The sequence below is a fragment of the Staurois parvus genome, unplaced genomic scaffold, assembly GCF_062004578.1.
Source record: "Staurois parvus isolate SC_StPar_1 unplaced genomic scaffold, SC_StPar_1.0 ptg000187l, whole genome shotgun sequence".
Taxonomy (NCBI): domain Eukaryota; kingdom Metazoa; phylum Chordata; class Amphibia; order Anura; family Ranidae; genus Staurois; species Staurois parvus.
In genome coordinates, this window is record NW_028317983.1 from 8,576,170 (window position 1) to 8,595,303 (window position 19,134).

A 19,134-nucleotide genomic window follows, 5' to 3' on the forward strand; every position below is an offset into this window, starting at 1 on the left:
AGCTATCTGCAAGAAGCCCCCGCAAAGTCCCACTGTTGGAAAAAAGACATGTGCTGAAGAGGTTACATTTGGGGTTACAAATCCCTTCATTATTTATAGGTTTTCTGTTCACTTATCCCCAGTAGGGGGGTCACAATTGTGTACATTTAGTGATTGTTAGTGATTTACAGGCGGTGAGCCTGACTTCTTTCTTTTTTCACAAGTACCACAATTTGTGGTTTCACGGATTCACTTTCTTTGTCCCTTAGTGGGATCACTGCTATTGTTCTTATTCACCAGTTATCCTTGAGCATGTAGGTATACATGCGTTTATAATCTGATTCCTCTTCCCTTTTTCATACGTTTACCACAAGGAGTGGTTTCACTGATTCACTTTGTTTCTTATCCCTTAGTGGGATCACTGCCATTTCTTTCACATCAGTTGGTTTTGGGAATGTAATGCATACATGCGTTTATGTCACCACATGATATGTATTTACTGGTGTTGTGTAATAGGCGCATATCCAGTACCACGGCATTCATTATATGTATGTGTATTTAATTATTGTATTTATAGATTTTTTTATGTTGATTTCACCCATTTAGGAGAGGCGATGTAGATGTTTAGTTTGGGGTTGATGTCACTTATGCTGTTAATATAGTCACTGGGTATTATAGTATTGTTCACTCATTTATTTACTGTTCATCACTTATTCACATTGGGATTTACATATAGTTTAGTTATTAGAGCTGCACCTCACTTTACACTTTGGAATGACCATTTCTGGTATATGGTTAGCTACTAGCAGCTTTAGCCGCAGGTTCACCTAAGCCCAGGAGGACTACGAATATTGTCTATGCTCAGTGGAGTGTCATCGGGAGCTGCTTGCTAGGACTTGGAAGAGAAAGCTGGCTCCAATGATGGCGGCACAAGGCCCTGTGGGTTCCGCTTTCAGCAGATTACTGCAGGGCAATGCTGCAGTTGATGGCTGGGTATGTTATTTAAGTTCACCCCAGCACACAAGGTAGGAGGGGGTTTACAGTAAAATTAAACCTGGGGGGGTTAAGTTCCACTTTAACCTGTTGTCACCCAAATAACACATATTTGCAGCCACAAGGGCAGGCTTTAACACCCACACATGTGCGTTGTTGGGCAGCCAATGTTTCTGTGCTGAGAACAAGCTCACTGCAAGCTCCCAGCACAGACACTGGGCTGTCAAAGACAGCTCTCGGCCCTCACTAATAATCCATAGCCAGTGGAACGACTCCTGATCATGTGACCACTATGACAGCCAAACACAGTAGTCACATGATCGAAAATCTTCCCGCCCCCCAGGCACTCAGAACTTTGTACAAGGACACCGGAGTAGGCGGAAAAGGCTTAAAGGGACTTCAGATGAGACATTTTTGTGGTCATTTAGCTCGTGAGATAAACAATATAAAGCCAAAGACACAACAAACTGACCTTTTCTGCTAGCCAGCCCATGTGCCGAATTTCATGACTTCCAGAGATTCCGTTTTTTCTCAGCTGAGTTTGGACTTCGGCCATCACCTTGGGAAGAAGTTCCGTCACAGCCCCGTGAATTGCGTTGAACCAGGTCTGGGCCGCCGCAGGATCTTTTGCTCGCAGCACCGCAGTATGCTTGGCATCAGGTGAATGCAGTTCTAGATGTCTGCAATACAGAACACATGCGTTTACAGCGGGAAATCCCAGGATCTTCTTATAATCCCCTGTTCATAGCTCTGGATTTTTAGGATATTTTGCCACACACAGTTGAATAAAAACTGTACATCTTTGGACTAATCTCCAGACAGATATAACAGACACAAACCAATGGAACTCTGTATTCATTAACCCCTTCTTCCCAGCCTTTTAAGAGATAGTAACACCGGAGCATCGTTACCTGCTTGCTCAGCTTCCGCACCATGTGATCACTGTGATTGGATGATTAGATAATTGGAAGCCCATCCTACCAGCTTCCAATTGTCAGTGACGGTACTGTCAGAGTGCTGGGGGCATGCTGCCAACACAAAACAAGTATGCGTATACGTGGAGGCACAGAATACGGCCAATCTCTGTGCTGCCACATATATACATACATCCGACAGGAAGGGCTTAATAAATTTTGAAATGTGTGTTTTAATGCCACTAGTAGAAGTGCCTGAAATTGATTTGGTTTCAGCCTCTTACTATGCAGCAGCACTGGAAGAAGAAGGGGCAGAACCGAGAGCCAATCAGGTGTGCTGCATGCACATGTACCAACATAGAACATACTGATAGGAGAAGAGATCAGAGAGATGACCTAATCAGTCTGCTGTTGTTGTTTCACTATCCAATCAGACGGTTGGGGGTGAACAGAGGACACCACTGTATTTCCTATCTGTAAGTAGTCTTGTCTGCTTGGCTGTGCTGTCTGGCAGAGCTGTGTAAATCCCAGCAATGGATGAACAGATATAAAAATCTTCTGACAGGCAAAACATTTCTCATATATGTATTTAGAGTACAGCTTTCTAGGACTGTGAGTGTACTCCATGCACCTAGAGATGACAGTATCCACCCTAACTGCTTTAAGGAACAACATGTACTGTATATAATAACAAAATAAATCACATATAATAACCATTACAGTCTGCCTAAGGTGGCAACAAACAGGCCCCAGAAATAAAAACTGGGCACCCCATCTGTGGGAATACAAAGAAACCAATGAGATGTAGATATGAGTGCGTTTTGTATGATTGTGCACTCTTCTTTCTTCCTATTATGTAAGTACCGGTCGGGTTTTAATAAAGAACATTTTTTTATGGCAGAACATTATTGCAGATCCCTTTGGCTTTTCTTTGGAGAGACACTGCATACTGAATTTGTGAGGAAGGTTTGTTTTCTGCCCGGTATATTGTGTCTCCTGGAGGTTGGACGTTCATATGGATATAGCCAGTGTTGCTGAAAGGGATATACCTCTATATATAATATATCTCTAAAACACTGTTCAACAGGTAAAAAGTTTTGGGCATAAAATTAGCTAATCTTACATAATTTCGGGGTGCTGAAAACGAAAATGACCCTAAAAAATGTTGATTGGCTCTAGTTTCCATGATATATTCACCCATCTAATGACGTAAGCCATTCAAAATTATGATGCAACTTCAGCTGCATATTGCGCAATTGATACTGGTGACCAATAGAAAATTGCATGTATACTGAGATGATGCAATATTAGCCTTTAATTGCATCACTTCACTGCATAAAAGCTGCAGTATCTGTAGCTGATTGTAGTTCGACAGCGTCTTTACATTTCGTTTTATGCTTATATAGGCTACTCAGTAATGCCTCGAACTTGTGTGAATAAAGCAGATCATTTATGCTATATCTGCGGTGAAATAACTTTTATCTCACAAAAAAGGAGGATAACAGGAATGATTAAGAAAGCCTACAACTTGTATTTTGGCTGCAAGATAGGAGACCAGGACAAGAGCTGGGCACCACATATATGCTGCAATTCTTGTGGGACGGCACTGGAGCAATGGTTGAATGGAAAAAAGGCATCTATGACTTTCGCTGTGCCAATGATTTGGAGAGAGCCAACAGATCATGTTAGTAATTGTTACTTTTGTATGGTGCCTCCAACAAAAGGGCTAAATAAGAAGAAAAAGTTATCTGTGCACTATCCAAATATTCCATCGGCAATACGTCCAGTTCCTCATGGAGAGGGGCTACCAATTCCTAAAGCACCAGAATCCTTCGTGGTTGAGTCAAGTGAGGAAGAACCTGAAGCGTGTAGTCATCAACCGTCAACCTCACATGACCCAGACTTTCTTCCATCCACACCCACTGAACCACACCTCATTACACAAGTGGAATTGAGCGATCTTATCAGAGACCTGGATCTTCCGAAGAACAAGGCAGAGCTTTTGGGGTCAAGACTACAACAGTGGAATCTCCTAGCAAGTGATGTTCGTACGTCTTTCTACCGTCATCGTCAGAAAGATCTGATCCCATTCTTCGTCCAGGAAGGTGATATTGCTGTATGTAACAATGTTCATGGTTTAATCTCAGCCATCGGCGTATGCTATGATCCCGATGAGTGGAGGCTGTTCATTGATGCTTCAAAGGCGAGTCTTAAAGCTGTTTTGCTCCATAATGGCAATCAGCTGCCGTCAGTTCCAGTTGCTTACGCAGTTTCAATGAAAGAAACGTATGAAAACTTGAAAGAGCTTTTAAGGTGCATCAACTATGATGAACATCAATGGTCGATTTGTGGTGACCTGAAGGTGATTGCTATCCTACTTGGACTTCAAGGTGGATATACTAAGTACTGCTGCTTCCTCTGTGAGTGGGACAGTCGTGCGAGAGAAATGCACTATGCCAAAAGAGACTGGCCATTACTCCAGTCATTGCAGCCTGGAGAAAAAAATGTTAACTATCCAGCACTTGTAGACAGCAATAAGATCTTATTACCTCGATTACACATCAAGTTGGGATTAATGAAAAACTTTGTTAAGGCAATGGACAAGAATAAAGCAGGTTTCAAGTACCCGATTAGCAAATTTCCAGCACTTAGTGCTGCAAAAATAAATGAAGGAGTCTTTGTTGGGCCACAGATTCGTAAACTTATTCATGATGATGAGTTTCTTTCTCTGTTGCGTGGAAAGGAAAAGGCTGCCTGGACAGCATTTGTATCAGTGACATCAAATTTTCTTGGAAAAAATAAAACACCAGACTACAAGAAAGTGGTAGAAAAACTCATCCAGACTTACAGAAATCTGGGTTGCAACATGTCTCTAAAAATTCATTTTCTACATTCGCATCTGGATTTTTTCCCACCAAACTGTGGAGCAGTGAGTGATGAACACGGAGAGCGCTTCCATCAAGACATTGCAGCTATGGAAAGAAGATATCAAGGTAAATGGAGCCCATCAATGCTTGCTGACTATTGCTGGACAGTTGTAAGAGATAGCCCTTTCCTCGAATACAAGAGAAAAGCCAAGAGAAGCAAAACCGACACAAACTGAAGACAAAACTAGTGAGAATCCTAAGTATTAAAATGATTCAACTTAGCTTATGGCTATAATTTTTCTTGGTAATCCTATGCAATATATTATGCCATTTAGGCTTTGTTATGTAGTCAATATAACTTGCTTTATATTTGTGGAAAGACATCTATCTATATAATTATTGTGCATTATGTAGTCATTACGCCTATAGTAGAAAACTTTCCGTTTACAGAAAAACTAGAGCCAATTGACAAATTTCATTGTTATATTTGAACTCAGAATGTGAAATTCATTAAGAAATGGATCCTTTTGTTTCCAAAACTGGAAAAAAATAAAAATTTGTTGAACAGTGAAATCTGAGTAACGGATCATTCCAGACAAAGTGTAGAAAAACAGCGTACTTTGATTAAAAAGCTCATTGGAGAGGAGAAAATATATAAATAAGTGCAGAAACTGATAGGCTGCTCAGCTAAAATGATATCAAATGCTGTAAAATGGAAAACAAAATGTGAAAGTAAACAGAAAACTGCCATTTGAATGGATCGAATGTATCAAAAGCCGCAGAGAGGTCAAGTAGTAAGAGTACGGAGTAGTGGTCATTGGTTGGGATGAGTACGGAGTAGTGGTCATTGGTTGGGATGAGTACGGAGTAGTGGTCATTGGTTGGGATGAGTACGGAGTAGTGGTCATTGGTTGGGATGAGTACGGAGTAGTGGTCATTGGTTGGGATGAGTACGGAGTAGTGGTCATTGGTTGGGATGAGTACGGAGTAGTGGTCATTGGTTGGGGTGAGTACGGAGTAGTGGCCATTGGTTGGGATGAGTACGGAGTAGTGGCCATTGGTTTTAGCAGTTAGTAGATCATTGGTGAGTTAGACTTTTGGTAAAAGATGGTAAAGACCTGTTCCTACCAAAACCCAGGCTCATGATATTTCCAAAGTTCTCGGTTGAGCTTGTCTTGTACTGCTTGAGAGATTACTGCAGAGTACGCTGCAACTTGCAAGCTCACTAGATAACAAAAGCATTTTTTGTGCAATTATTGAACAGGTATAACGGAACACTTTCAATTATTATCTAATAGATCAAAGGGGAACAAATAAGAGACGTTGTCTCCTAAACTGTATCTAGACCTAAATTGATGGCATGTTCAGATCAAAGGAAAGCTTATTGATATGCACATAAAAGAACACGTCCAAATACTTTATTCATGACAATAATATTGATAGGACATCCAGTATTTATCAGTGAAAAAGGCAAACACTGCTAGCAGGCTGCATTTACACTGCTGCAGGGGCTCCTGTGGAACAAGGCGAGACCCTGTTGTCAAGCTGACAGCCGGTCCAGGTGGATTTTGCTGGACAGAACATGACACCGTTGGTCTACAAGGTATGCCCAAAGTACAGTTACCCTGACATGGGCATGCATGGGCCCCTTAGGAAGCTGGGGCCTCAGGTAGTTGCCTGAACTACTCCAATGGAGATCTGACAAAGGTCATGCTGACTCTCTTCTTTTAAATGGAATGAATCAGAGATTTAGAACAGACAATTTATGACTGTGTTAATCTAAATACGTGTTTTGGGTTAGTGAATTGGAAGGTCCAAATATATAAACTGAAGCATTGTAAATCACACTGCATTTTTATGTAGCCTTTTATAGGTCCATTAAAACAAGAAAGGCTCCCACCAGGAAAAAGTGTAGCCTGCAGCAGCTATTCTCATCCAGGGCTCCATGAAACCCTAGGATACCTCTAGAGCAGTGGCCTCAAAACTGCAGCACACGGGCCGAATGTGGCCCTTTGTTTACTTTACATATGGCCCTTTAGGCACTATTCCTTCCACTGATATGAGATGTTATTCCTCCCACTGTGACCAACAGCAGAGAATTAATTCTTGACCCCAACAATGGCATACTATTCCTTCCACTGACACCAATGATGGAGCACTAATCCTTCCACTGACACCAATGACGGGACACTATTCATCCCTTTAACAGTAAAGATGGACCACTGTTTACTCCCACTAATGCCAGGAGATTTTCTACTTCCACTGGCCACAGTCCGACCCCCCTAAAGTCTGAATGACAGTAAACTGGCCCTTTGTTTAGAAAGTTTGAAGACCCCTGCTTCAGAGCAGGGGTCTCCAAACTGTGGCCCTTTGCATACCTTTCTCTGGCCCTTGGGGTGCTATTCCTCCCACTGATACGAGGCACTATTCCTCCCACTGACAATTGGGCAATAATCCCTGCACTGTCACCAACAGTAGGGAACCATTCCTCCCATTGAAACCAATGATGGAGCATTATACCTTCCACAGACACCAATTATGGAGCACAATTCCATCCACAGACATCAATGATGGAGCACTATTCCCTCCACAGACACCAATGATGGAGCACTATTTCCTCCACAGACACCAATGATGGAGCACTATTCCCTCCACAGACAACAATGATGGAGCACTATTCCCTCCACAGACATCAATGATGGAGCACTATTCCCTCCACAGACATCAATGATGGAGCACTATTCATTCCACAGACACAATGATGGAGCACTATTCCCTCCACAGACATCAAGGATGGAGCACTATTCCCTCCACAGACATCAATGATGGAGCACTATTCCCTCCACAGACATCAATGATGGAGCACTATTCCCTCCACAGACACCAACGATGGAGCGTAAATTCGTTTTTAAACTTTACTTCACTATGGGCATTTTTTCTTGATCCCCTGTGGGGAGCACCTTTTCTCCCAGATATCGTTCTTGCACAGTGGAGGAACAGTGCTCTTTTGGTGGAGCAGTGATCGTTTTCTACCATCTAGTGGATTTCTTCTGCCCAGCTCTGTACCATCGTGAGGATCTTCACTGACCAAGGAAATGCATCTACCCTTTCCATGCGGATGAATACTCTATGAGCTCCACCTTGGCTACATTGCACTTATAATGTGCACTTCTAGTTAGTGTGCATTGTTACCCTAGGTCACCGTTGTTGGGACTTTTTTTGATCACTTTTATCTATTGTGACACATTTATATATTCTCCTAGCGCTGCACTTTTATTTTATTTTCATGTGAGGATTATTTTGGTTATCCTGTGTGCCTCAGCTACTTGTACATTTAAAGCGCTCGCTTATTATTCTCTGTTTTATAATGATGGAGCACTATTCCCTCCACAGACATCAATGATGGAGCACTATTCCCTCCACAGACATCAATGATGGAGCACTATTCCCTCCAGAGACATCAAAGATCGAACACTATTCCCTCCACAGACACCAATGATGGAGCACTATTCCCTCCACAGACATCAGTGATGGAGCACTATTCCCTCCACAGACATCAATGATGGAGCACTATTCCCTCCACAGACACCAATGATGGAGCACTATTCCCTCCACAGACACCAATGATGGAGCACTATTCCCTCCACAGACATCAATGATGGAGCACTATTCCCTCCAGAGACATCAATGATCGAACACTATTCCCTCCACAGACACCAATGATGGAGCACTATTCCCTCCACAAACATCAATGATGGAGCACTATTCCCTCCACAGACATCAATGATGGAGCACTATTCCCTCCACAGACATCAGTGATGGAGCACTATTCCCTCCACAGACATCGATGATGGAGCACTATTCCCTCCACAGACATCAATGATGGAGCACTATTCCCTCCACAGACATCGATGATGGAGCACTATTCCCTCCACAGACATCAATGATGGAGCACTATTCCCTCCACAGACATCGATGATGGAGCACTATTCCCTCCACAGACATCAATGATGGAGCACTATTCCCTCCAGAGACATCAATGATCGGACACTATTTCTCCCACTGACACTAACAATGGGGCACTAATAGTTCCCCTATTACCAAAGATAGGACATTGTTTACTCCCACTGATGCCGGGACATTTTCAGCTCCCTCTAGCCATGGCAGGGGATCCCTTAGCTATAGCTGCTTGGCTCCCATGTGATGGTGCCTGCACAGTTCTGGGGCCAACGTCACTATGAAGGGCCAGTGGCATGATACCAATTATGTTTTTAGCTGTCTTTAAGGGGGGCAATCAGCACTGCAAATGGGGCATTTTTCAAATTGATCCCCAAGTAACTGTATTTAGCAGGGGTTCCTCGACGTCTGAAAATTATTTCAAGGGTTCCACTGTTAAAAAAAGGTGAAAAAGGCTGGTCTACAGAGCATGCCACCTCTCATTGCAGCTCTGCAATAATCTCAGGAAGGAGAGCATGCTAACAAAAGAACAGAGCACACAGTAAATGTAATACATGCAGCTACACAATACCAAAAATGACACAAACCCATGGGCTCAAAGGGCTTCATAATACATCTCCATGGTCTTGGGGATGGTCCTTCCATCACCAGACTCACTCATCTTCATGGAGGCAAAGAGAGGACCTAGTATGCCCAAGCCACTCAAAGTCAGTAATGTAACCGGCTCACTGGATGACAGCACAAGGAACAGTATTCAGGACCATTAGACCCCCCCTGTGCTGCCACCACTTACATATTTTGGGACATCTGTCCAGTAAGCCGCTCATAGTTGGGACTTCGGCCGAGTATAGTTACACTCATCACAAAGACCATCAGGAGGCATTAATAAATCCTCTGATCCCAGAGCAAGCTTTCATCTTTTACATGTTCTCTACTTATTCCAGTTACTTGCTGCAAGGTGTGCTGTGTTGTTTAGGTGTTATAGCGCATACTGCATGACTAGCGCAACTAGATTTCATGTTTTATTGTTACCGGGAAACCACATCAACCCAATGAGAACGCACTGCTAACGGCGCACAAAACCACGTATATTGTCACAATGCAGAGTGTGAATCCGGCCGTACTGCACGTGTTGGGTGAATGTAAATGTCATCACTGGTAACATTTGTCATGAAGTCATGGCTGGTGGGAGGGGCTAGCAGGGTGCTGTACATAGTTCCCAGAAAACATCAGGGCCCCTCCTCAGTACTCCCCCCAAGAGTCCTCAGCCCTGATGCAATCAGTGGGCTGGCTCCTGAGGGAGTTCTGGAAATATCAATCTGCCTGGCTGTGTGGGTGTCAGTCTGGTGTAGTGAACATTCCTATGCAGATGTCTCTAGGTAACGCTGACATGTGATGTGGAGCTTCTATGCCTGAAAGAACTGAAATCCAATGAATGAAAGCAGTGGGCCAGGGACAGTAAGGTTGGGGAGAAAAGTGCTAGATGATGCCGGATGTCCACCAGCCAGGAAATGAGGAAGGCTCGGTTTAACTTTCTGCAGCTTTTAATACAAACTGTATGAATCTCACAGAGCGCAGTAGCATCAGAGTTAGATATTTCCATAGAGGAGCTGAGCGTTTTACAACTGTGCAATACTGAAGATAAGAGTGGAGTTCAAGTGTTACTAAACCCCGGACCCGGCATTCACTATATCCGGTCTCCCCGGACCCTGCATTCACTATATCCGCTCTCCCCGGACCCTGCATTCACTATATCCGCTCTCCCTGGACCCTGCATTCACTGTATCCTGTCTCCCTGAATCCTGCATTCACTATATCCACTCTCCCCTGACCCTGCATTCACTATATCCGGTCTCCCTGGACCCTGCATTCACTATATCCGCTCTCCCCGGACCCTGCATTCACTATATCCGCTCTCCCCGGACCCTGCATTCACTATATCCGCTCTCCCCGGACCCTGCATTCACTATATCCGCTCTCCCCGGACCCTGCATTCACTATATCCGGTCTCCCCGGACCCTGCATTCACTGTATCCGCTCTCCCAGCACCCTGCATTCACTGTATCCGCTCTCCCCGGACCCCGCATTCACTATATCCACTCTCCCCGTACCCCGCATTCACTATATCCGTTCTCCCCGGACCCCGCATTCACTATATCCGCTCTCCCCGGACCCCGCATTCACTATATCCGCTCTCCCCGGACCCCGCATTCACTATATCCGCTCTCCCCGGACCCCGCATTCACTATATCCGCTCTCCCCGGACCCCGCATTCACTATATCCGCTCTCCCCGGACCCCGCATTCACTATATCCGCTCTCCCCGGACCCCGCATTCACTATATCCGATCTCCCCGGACCCCGCATTCACTATATCCGCTCTCCCCGGACCCCGCATTCATTATATCCGCTCTCCCCGGACCCCGCATTCACTATATTCGGTCTCCCCGGATCCTGCATTCACTATATCCGCTCTCCCCGGACCCCGCATTCACTATATCCGCTCTCCCCGGACCCCGCATTCACTATATGCGCTCTCCCCGGACCCCGCATTCACTATATCCGCTCTCCCCGGACCCCGCATTCACTATATCCGCTCTCCCCGGACCCCGCATTCACTATATCCGCTCTCCCCGGACCCCGCATTCACTATATCCGATCTCCCCGGACCCCGCATTCACTATATCCGCTCTCCCCGGACCCCGCATTCATTATATCCGCTCTCCCTGGACCCCGCATTCACTATATTCGGTCTCCCCGGATCCTGCATTCACTATATCCGCTCTCCCCGGACCCCGCATTCACTATATCCGCTCTCCCCGGACCCTGCATTCACTATATCCGCTCTCCCCAGACCCCGCATTCACTAAATCCGCTCACCCCGGACCCTGCATTCACTATATCCGCTCTCCCCGGACCCTGCACTTACTATATCCGCTCTCCCCAGACCCTGCATTCACTATATCTGGTCTCCCCGGACCCTGCATCCACTATATCCGGTCTCCCCGGACCCTGCAATCACTATATCCGCTCTCCCACAGTACACACAGCATGGAAATACAATTATTTTAGTAAATATAAACTGCTAAATACCTTTTCTCATCAGCAATATATAGCAGTCTTATGACTTCTCTCAGTGTCTAACCCAGCAGTGGTTAAAGCTTGTAGGAGGAGTTTTCATTCTCCTCTGACTGTCCTATGAGACTACAGGACCCCTGACCCTCTGTCTGGACAATGCTGATCACATGCACTCTCCTAACAAAAAAAAACAAAAAACCTCTCTATCAATACACACCAAACTGAGCATCGGCTGCTGGTCGCCACCATCTTGGATGTTGACTTCAAGCTGTAAATCAAGTGACACACTATAGTATTCCCTGTCTCCTCCATAAAAGGTTATATAGTGAGGGGAGGGGCAGAGGAGCTGGGCCAGCACACATAGCAATTAGACACTCGCAGTAGAGGGGAGGGCTATGGCATACAAGAAGGGAGGGGGCTGTGCTAATCACATTTTTTAGCTTCAAAGACACATTGCAGGTGAATAAAAACTAATTCACAGAAAGTAAAAACACCAGAAGTAGGCATATAAAACACTGTGTGTGCTCTGACCTGTCATTTGTTTAAGGTGGTGACAGGGTCTCTTTAACCGCTTCAATACGGATGCACGTATATATACACAGCCTGGTACTGAAGTGGTTATACCGGGACAATGGCTGAGGCGACAACCATGATCACGTATCATTTTTCAGTGCCAACGATTCTCTTTTATGTAAAAGTAATCTGAGCGACTATGCGCCGTTGGATTACTTTTCAGGTGGAAGAAGGGGGTCTCATCCCCTCCCCCCGCCACCTTTCCCGTGTATCTTGTGCAATCGGGAAGCCCAGCAAAGATGCGACCGGTGGCATCGGCTCCCCCACACACAATGGGAGGAACTGATGTTGTTCTTCCCACTATGTGAAATGAGAAACTGGAAGCAACAAGGATTCTGTCACTTCCAGCTCTGGGTTTACTCTCCGCCTGCCAGCCGGGGAAGCAGCCAATCAGACCAATCTGTGGAGAAATCTGGGGTCTGATAGAAGAGGACCTGTCATGGCCCATGTGATCATAAAGCAAGTTGTTCATCCCTTCTGATAGCAATGAAAGTGAAAAAAAGAAATAATAAAAATAAAACAACCCCCATCCCCCTCGTGCTTACATGCAAAGGTGAACACACGTGTCGGCCCTGCATGCACATGTACACAGCGATCGCACGACACATGCGAGGTATCACCGCCAACGTCACACCAATAATTCCAGCACCAAATCTCCTCTGGAACTCTCATTTGGTAACCTGTAAAGACTTGTAAACCGTTGGGTAGCTGGATGTAATCATTCACTTTTCCCTCAGGGGGTCTCTTAGGCTTGCTGATCCCTGTCTGTAATATGGATGGATGGATTTCTCCCTCTATCCTCCAGGGGGCTTTCCACTTCCTCCACCTCTCCTCTTTATTCCTCCATATTGTTGGTGACCATGAAAAAAAGAATACATATAGTGCCTTATCTTTCTGTAAAAGGTTTATTTATACTGCATAAGTACTTCACTCACATATCTATATATTAAATGTGTTTCTGAAATAGTAACCATCCTCTGTGTGTACTCTGCACACTATCTGTACTCGCCGTGTGATTCCTAATAGCGTCGTGACGTCAGAGCCCCTCCTTTTAAACCGTTGCCTATGGATAAACTAAAGTACCGGTTTGCCGCCATTTCATTGGTGTGCGCAGTTTTAAAGCATGTCTTGTGTGGTATCTATTTACTCGGCATAACATCATCTTTTATATTTTACAAAGAAATTGGGTATTATATTGTGTTTGTGTTCACTAAAATTCATTAAAGTGTTTTTTTTTCCCCAAAAATATGCTTTTGAAAAACCACTGTGCAAATACCACGCGACATAAAATATTGTAACCCCCGTCATTTTATTCTCTAGGGCCTCTGCTTAAAAAAATATAATGTGTGGGGGTTCTAAGTAATTATCTAGCAAAAAAAGAGAATTTTTCCATGTAGGAGAGGAATGTCAGAATTGGCCCAGTAGGTAAGTGGATAAATAATAAACATGTCTATACTTACCTGCGGCTTGCACAGAGCAGCCCGGATCCTCCTCTTCTCGGGTCCCCCCGCAGGCTCTCCTGGCTCATCCTGTCGGGTGCCCTCACAGAAAACAGCTTGCTATGGGGGCACCCACTGCTCCGTGTGTCCATTCACACACGGAGCCACGGCTTAGCCCCACCCTCTCTATCTCCTCATTGGCTGACTGGCTGTGATTGATAGCAGTAGGAGTCAATGGCTCCTGCTTGCTGTCTCAGCCAATGCGGAGGCAGAGACCTGGGACAGCGAGGCTGTCATTCATATTGCTGGATCTCGATGGGGCTCAGCTAAGTATTGGGGGGATGGGGGCACTGCTGCACAAAGAAGGCTTTTTACATTCATCCATAGAATACATAAAGGTAAAAATCCTTCAGACTTTACAGCCACTTTAAGGAGAACTGCAGTGCCATCTGAAGAGCAATCCATATTTTAAGAGGACATTTGAAAGGCAGTGAGGAGGCGAGATATCACCTCCTCACTGCCTGATATTACCCTGTAATGCTGCACTCCAGCCCTGCAATTGCATGCACTGAACTCAATGGGTGAGTTTGGCAGAAGTTACCGACTGTCAAAATCTGCTCCATACAGTAAAAATGCCAAAACATTGCAGCCATGCATGCGTACAGCCCCAGCTGGCTGTATTGTGCCATGCTGAGTGGACAGTAAAACTTCAGCTCAACTTTTTGTTTTTAACACCCCCAAACCACCCACCTGAAAGAGACAATAGAAGAAACATACCCAGGTTAATCCCACCCACTGCCATTTCCTTCACTTCTGTGCTGGGAAACAAAGGCAATACTAGGTAGCCCCAGGTATGAAGAAGCATGTGACTTACCCCATGTGACCATGCTGGGCCAATCAGCAATGTGTCATCTACAATCCCCATGACTTGAAGCTTATACTGGACTTTCCTATCAGCAGCTGAACGGAGCGGCGGAGAGGTACAAGGAAAGTCAGTATGGAGTATGCTGCTGGGGAGAAGTGCATTAAAGGGAACTTGTTGTTGCTTTGCCCTGCATAGTCTGAGCACAGACATCCATGAAGGAAGTGGGCGGTAAAATAAGTACGCGGGAGAGTCAGTCTTCCTATAACCACCTAAAACTACAAGATCCGTTTAGGTGGGCTGACCCCCAGAAGTGTCTCCTATGTCTCGGGGACGGCGCTCTCTTTCCCGGCGTAGTGTGTGGCACTTATACCGTGGAGGTAATCATGGCTGCATTTGTAATGACCTCCACCTACTTATCACAGCAGAGACTCCGGAGAGGGAAGCAGCATGAGTTACATGAACATTGCTGAAATCTTCAGCTCCCTCTGTGCGGCCGGGTCGTTCTAATATTAAATCGCATCCGTCCCACTGAGGCCATTCTGATTGACTTCGCATTCTTTCTCCACTGATATTTTAATGCGAGTGGCTGGAACCGGCAGAAATGATGTTATAGGACAGAGGACGATGGCTGGGGGACCTCACGGCGGGAATATCACATTTGTGTATTTATAAAGGACATCAAATACAATCTATCAATGACGAGGGTTACATTAGATCCAAACCCAACCTCTAAAACCTGATAACCCCTCCCCCCCCCTCCTGGCAGCCCTTTAGCTGGGTCTTAACACCGGGAGGTGATCACTAAAAATGTGATCACGGTGATTGGCTACCACTGTGGTCACATGATAGGGATCCCATCCCTCCGTCTCCTGAACATAAACAGAGATTGGGAGTTGTTTGTGACAACTGAGAGTTGCTGGGCTGGGAGTGAGCCGGCTCTCCGACCCCTCCGCTGTCACAATACAATACGGCAGCAGGGAGGATTCCCCAATCCACCTCCAATGTGTGGATGGGGGAAGCCCTTCTTTCTTTTCCGCTGCTCACCCACTACTTTTAACTGCCTCATACTCAGAATCTGAGTCTGATAGAGAGAGATCCCCGCTACTCTCGTCCGTCATACTCAGCATCTGGAAAGCCTCCTCGCTGGTGTATCATTGTTTACACAAGTTTATGCTGCATTGCTGATGTTCACTGGTACAGATGTCTATGACTGGTACAGATGTCTATCACTGGTACAGATGTGTAGCACTGGTACAGATGTTCATCACTGGTACAGATGTCCATCACTGGTACAGATGTGTATCACTGGTACAGATGTGTATCACTGGTACAGATGTGTATCTCTGGTACAGATGTATATCACTGGTACAGATGTGTATCTCTGGTTCAGATGTGGATTTAACACTGATAATCTGTGACAGATATTGATCACTGGTACAGATGTGGATTTTACTCTGCTGTGCTGTGACAGATGTTATTCACTGGTACTGATGTGGATTTTACACTAGTGCTGTGTGACAGATATTGAGCACTGCTAAACTGACAGATGTGGATTTGACACTGGTACGCTGTGACAGATGTGGATCACTGGTGCAGATGTGGATTTTACGCTGGTACACCGTGAAAGATGTTATTCACTGGTACTGACAGATGTGGATTTGACACTGGCAGGCCATGAGCGATGTTGATCACTGGTACAGAAATGGATGACCACTGGTACAGATGTGGCTTTTACGCTGGTAAGCTGTGACAGATGTGGATCACTGGTATAGATGTGGAATTTACACTGGTATGAGTGACAGAAGTGGATCACTGGTACAGATGTGTATGACCACTGGTACTGTGACAGATGTGGATCACTGGTGCACTGACAGCTGTGTGGGGGACACTATGGGGTGATGTGTGTGTTTTACACAGATCGACTTCGCTTCTCACTAGCGGGCTCTGTGTGAGGAGAGGCAGAGCAAATCAACAGACTGGTGGCTTTGTGGACATCACATGATGGCTGTGATTGGACACAGACATCATGTGATCAGAAGGGCCAATCAGAGAGCTTTTCTGACATGTGGCGTTGTGCTGTGTCCATTGGACACAGGCACACGGAGAGCGCACAGCTGCGTGGCCACGTTCTGAGTGACGTTCAGGAACGTCCAATCAGAAAAGCGATGATCCCACCTGGCCGATTATGTGCAGTGGTCGGGGGGGGAAGCAGTTGAAGAATTTTGATGCACAAACACTATATAATACCCACATTTTTGGTAAAATATAAAATCTGGTGTTGCACCAAGTAAATAGATAAAAACCCGTCACGCTTTATAATTGCGCACGATTATGGAATGGCGCCAAACTACGTGATTTACAAATCTTTATAGGTGACACTTTATAAGCCGTTCCAGGTTACCAGTTTAGAGTTACAGAGGAGGTCAGGTGATAGAATTATTGCTCTCGCTCCGACATTCACGGCGATACCTCACATGTGTGATGTGATCACCGGTCATGTATGTGTATGACACCAATGCCTGCGTTCACCTTTGCACTTCAGCGAGGGGGGATGGGGGCACTTTACATTGTTTTTAATTCTTTGTTTTGTGCCCTGTACACTGTGACAGGTGATGACACGTTTGTGGGACACTGACAGGTGATGACATGTTTGTGGGACACTGACAGGTGATGACATGTTTGTGAGACACTGACAGGTGATGACATGTTTGTGAGATACTGACAGGTGATGACATGTGTGTGGGACACTGACAGGTGATGACATGTATGTGGGACACTGACAGACGCTGACATGTGGACAGGGACAGATGCTGCTTGGTGTCCTGGTGTGGGGGGGCTGCAGAGCTGTGTAATGGAGGAATAAAATCATCAGCTACACACATCAACTGTCACAATTTGCAGCATCCCCCCCTCCCCCCCTCACTGAGCTCTCACAGACCTCAGCTGAGGGAACAGCTACAGAGACAAGTGTCTGCTGACATTCAGAGATGGCTGTGATTGGACACTGCCATCACCATTGGAAGGTCCAATATGGGCTGTGTCCAACGGGCGCGGCCATCACAGATCCGTGCTGTTGCGTGGCCCCGGGGCCGCACACAAGCGCATGTTCTGAGAGACGTACAGGAACGTCCAATCAGAACGGGGAAGCTCCCAGCTGGCCGTTTATGTACATTGGTCAGGTGGGAGGGGTTAAAGCCCCTTAAAGGTCATCAGTGTAGTGTATGGAGGAGGTCTGGTGCTGGAATTATTGCCTCATCCTGGCGTGTGCGGTGATATGTAACGTGTATCGCAATCCACATCTTCATGTGTACGGGCCCCACTGTGTGCTTTGACGTTTCAACATGCATATATGTGGGGAGTCTCAATTTTTATTTTTTGGAGGGGGGAGGAGATGTGCTTGGGTGTAACTTTCATTTATTACTTTTATTTTTTTTTTACTTTTTTCTGTGTGACAGGTTCTCTTTATTGAGACATCAAAAGTCTAAAATCCCCCGGGAGTGTCCCCTGTACTACACTGACAGGAATACAGTGCACTGCATTACATTCTATCCTGGCCTCCATGGTCAGGAGTCTGTCAATGGGGCCCCAGAAGTCATATCATCACGTCACTTCCGGGTCAGGACACCCAGGAGCCACACACAGCCCGATACCCAGGAGCCACACACAGCCCGATACACAGGAGCAACACACAGCCCGATACACAGGAGCCACACACAGCCCGATACCCAGGAGCCACACACACAGCCCGATACCCAGGAGCCACACACAGCCTGATACCCAGGAGCCACACACAGCCCGATACCAAGGAGCCACACACAGCCCCATACCCAGGAGCCACACACACAGCCTGATACCATGGAGCCACACACAGCCCGATACCCAGGAGCCACACACACAGCCCCATACCCAGGAGCCACACACACAGCCCCATACCCAGGAGCCACACACAGCCCGATACCCAGGAGCCACACACACAGCCCCATAACCGGGAGCCACACGGCACCATACCCAGAACCACACAGCACCATACCCAGAACCACACGGCACCATACCCAGAACCACACGGCACCATACCCAGAACCACACAGCCCCATACCCAGAACCACACAGCACCATACCCAGAACCACACAGCACCATACCCAGAACCACACAGCACCATACCCAGAACCACACAGAACCATACCCAGAACCACAGTGGTCATGAACAGTTTGCAACAAGAGAGACAACAGAGTTGATCCTGGCTGACCAGATGAACTGCAACACCCTGTGGTACAGACATAGAGGCACCTCTCTGGGATAAGACCTGGAAATGAACACATTATCATTTGTGAGTTTATTGCCTTCTTCACACCCGGCTATCACAGGCTATAACCTTTCATCAGTCACTGTTCAAACATCGCAGACCTGCCTGTTATCAGGGGCAGAGAGTGGAAGAGATGGAGTCCTTCATCTGTTTACTCACTACCTC

General features: G+C 46.0%; 1 long non-coding RNA gene across 3 annotated transcripts in view; it reads right to left on the reverse strand.

Annotated features, from left to right (window-relative positions):
- Positions 1-19,134, reverse strand: part of LOC149462064 (uncharacterized) — a 443,072-nt gene that overhangs the window by 302,511 nt on the left and 121,427 nt on the right. For all 3 annotated transcript variants that reach the window (XR_016312738.1, XR_016312736.1, XR_016312737.1), the window contains exon 4: positions 1,445-1,652. This is a non-coding gene — a long non-coding RNA (uncharacterized LOC149462064). The remainder of the gene's footprint in view (positions 1-1,444; positions 1,653-19,134) is intronic.